This window comes from Loxodonta africana, chromosome 20 (genome assembly GCF_030014295.1).
Source record: "Loxodonta africana isolate mLoxAfr1 chromosome 20, mLoxAfr1.hap2, whole genome shotgun sequence".
In the NCBI taxonomy this organism is placed as follows: Eukaryota; Metazoa; Chordata; class Mammalia; order Proboscidea; family Elephantidae; genus Loxodonta; species Loxodonta africana.
In genome coordinates, this window is record NC_087361.1 from 37831876 (window position 1) to 37835411 (window position 3536).

At 40.5% G+C, this 3536-nt stretch overlaps 1 pseudogene; it reads left to right on the forward strand.

Annotated features, from left to right (window-relative positions):
• The first annotated feature begins 1019 nt into the window (after positions 1–1019).
• LOC135228282 (small ribosomal subunit protein eS17-like) lies at positions 1020–1489 on the forward strand (annotated as a pseudogene).
• Positions 1490–3536: the final 2047 nt, after the last annotated feature.

Below are 3536 nucleotides of genomic sequence, written 5' to 3' on the forward strand. Positions count from 1 at the left end.
AGGCCCTCAGTTTCACAGCGCAGGGAGTTAAGGTGCAGAAATATGAGTGAGGAATCCACGGGGGAAATCACCAGCCAGTCTGAGCTATAGTAATTCTGCATCTAGGCAGGAGCCCTCAGTAACAGACTCTGGGTACTAGGATTAATAATGAGTATGATGGTAATCCAAGAACTCTGCAATGTGAAGAACCTTTCAGAATTCCTTCCTGGACCTAGTGTGATCGTCATGAGGCAAGCCACAGGCAAAGGCCAGTGGACCACCTGACTGGAGCAGGGAAGTGAAAAAAAAAAAATATTTCTAACAAGCTGTGTATCTCCTGGAAACCCCGGTGGTGTAGTGGTTAAGAGTTACTGCTGCTAACCAAAAGGTCCGTGGTTCAAATCCACCAGGTACTCCTTGGAAACCCTACGGGGCAGTTCTACTCTGTCCTATAAGGTCATTATGAGTTGGAATCAACTCAAGGGTAACAAGTTTGGGTTTTTTTTTTTTTTTTTTGGTGTATCTCCTACCATCTGATAACACAGCCTCACATGGAGACTAACATAATCGGCAAATTGGATTTTGCTGAGTGACCCTATTAACCAAAAAAGAAAGAAAAATGAACGTCCAAAGAACTGAAGGGTCTCAAGTGAGGTAAAGCAATCCTGAGAATATTATAGACTATTCAAGACCAGAAATAGCCTAAGCAGTTTTGAAGTTCGTGCGGAGTGGTATTTAACTCTTAATGCATGTCGTATTTTCCAAAGATGGCCATAAAATATCATTTAGACAACACATTCTTTTAGAACGTGCCCTTCCTCTTTCAAGAAGTGAAGTCTAAGTCCTCTCACATTGAATCTGAGTGGGCCTCTAATTTCTTTGTAACTGATAGAATGTGGCAGAAGTAACCATGTGTGATTCTTGAGGCTAGGTCATAAAAGGTGATGTGGCTTTTGCCTTGTTAAATGGAACGGTCATTTTTTAAAACCCTCAGATGCCACATAATAATACTATGGCTCTTTTACTGGGGACCTGCCAACATGGGCCGCATTCACACCAAAACTGTGAAGAAGGCAGCCCAGGTCATCATTGAGAGGTACTACTCGTGCCTGGGCAACGACTTCCACACCAACAAGCATGTGTATGAGGAGATAGGCATTATTCCCAGCAAGAAGCTCCGCAACAAGAGAGCAGGCTGTGTCACACATCTGATGAAGCGGATTCAGAGAGGCCCCGTGAGAGGTGTCTCCATCAAGCTGTAGGAGGAGGAGAGAGAAAGGAGGGATAACTATATTCCTAAGATCTCAGCCCTGGATCAGGAGATCATTGAAGTAGATCCTGACACCAAGGAAATGCTGAAACTCTTGGACTTTGGCAGTCTGTCCAACCTGCAGGTCACTCAGCCTACAGTTGGGATGAATTTCAAAACGCCACGTGGAGCTGTTTGAATCTTTCTGCTATGCTGTAATATTTTCAATAGACTTGGGGACACCAAAAAAAAAAAAAAGAATACTGTGATCTTGAGTTTGCCATGTTGAAAAGCTCCATGCAGACATTCTGGTCAGTAGTCCAGCTGAGCTCCCTGACATCCAGTCCACTTAAGCCTTCAGATGACTACAGGCCTAGTTGACATCTGAGTGAAATTTCATGAGACCCCAAGCAAGAATTACCTAGCCAAGATCTTTCCAAGCAAAATAAAATGGTTATATTAAAGTGCTAAAGTTTAGGATAATTGATCATACAACAAGAGTAACCTGAACACCACAAAAGAGAAAATGTTCACTGATTTTCTAAGACATGAGATTCTTCTCCTCACACTGCAGTTATGAGAATCACTGCTGGTGCATGAAAGGGAGACAACAGTGTGGGGAGAAGGAGCCAGAACCCCCAGGAAGTTAGTAAAGGGTCACAAGTGAGATAATCAGGTTTCAGAAGTCCATTCGCTATTCATACCATCAATTAAGCTTTCTGAGATTCGTAAAATAGTGGATTAAAAGATTGTTTCTCAAGGTCATTTCATGTTTATAGATTGAGGGTCTCAATTTTTCATCTAACTAAGTATTCATGTCTTGACTTCAGTTCCACAGAAGGTCAATAAATCTTCAAGATAGAAGCATGGAATTTGCCATAGTGATAATGATCAGTGAGTCAGTTGTGATATATGTATTTTGTGCATTTACCCTCAACTACTTAGCCAAATGTTAATGGAGATTGTGAAAGTGATGATAAAAAGAAAACCCAACCAAACCATTTGCCGTCGAGTTGAATTCCAACTCATAGCGACCCTATAGGACAGAATACAGCTGCTCCATAGGGTTTCCAAGGCTACAAATCTTTACAGAAGCCGACTGCCATGTCTTTTTCTTGTGAAGTGGCTGGTGTGTTTGAACCACCAACCTTTTGGTTAGCAGGCTAACACTTAACCACTGTACCACCAGGGCTCCTTCTGTAAAAAGAAACCTATTTTTTTTTTCCTGCTTTACTCACAAGGCTACTAATTATAAAAAGACATTAGAGCAATTGTTTTTAAACTACAAGTCGTTATTCAGCAAACTGTAAGTCAGGATTCTTGGATTCTGTTTCCTCTTCCCTTTCACCTCATGATTTGAATTTTTGCAAGTAATGTACCTTCTTTCTATTTCAACTTCACTTCCAACCAAAGACTCCCATAAAATATGCCATCTACAGAATTCTCAGGAGAAAAGAGAACAATTTTAGGTATAACCTCCCAACCCATTCAACACACCCTCAGCCAGCAACCTCATTCCCCTTTTGGCTTTCAGGGGACTCTGGTATATCCTTTGCCCTCAAAAATGCTATCAACATAATGAAAGTTGAGATGAAAATTAATTGTTTAGTGAGCTTCCTACTGCCTCTGTTTTAAAACCTTCTAGAGGGTATCTATAGAACCATGACAGTCTGTGCTGGGATTCACTTTGTATTGTATTGGGAAACCTGAGAAAATCCATGAGGACTGTTTATTAGGGAGAAATGGAATGAAATTGTTCCTCAACATTTTAAACCAAGAACCTCAAATTGGAACAGGTGTTCAGCCTCTAATTTTCCTTAGCATTCTGCCCATAGTTGTCTTCCCATTTACCACTTTACATTTTCTAATTGGCCTCTTACCCTGACTTGACTATAAAATGCTTACTTGTCATTGCATCCCTGTATCCTTAGTGCCTAGAACTGGATCAGGATATAATAAGGACTCAAGGGACTTTTGATGAATTATGGTGCATCTGAGTTACTGGAAGTGCAGGGGAGACTCTGAAACCCCACTTTAAATGAAAAAAAGAGGTCAAGAATCCAACAATGCCTGGAGATATACACCTGGGAATCCTTAGGGAGGCTCAGTTATCTTTACACCAAGGTTTGGCGTCTCAGCTCTTTATAATAAATCAGTTTGGACATGTTCTCAAATCTCCTCACAAATAAGGGATGGGATAGTCATAATGGTACCTGTTATTTTTATAGAACTGTTGTGCTTATCATATTGATTTTTTAAGCAATTTTAAAAATAAGCTATTTGGCAAAAACAATTTTTTTTTGTCATT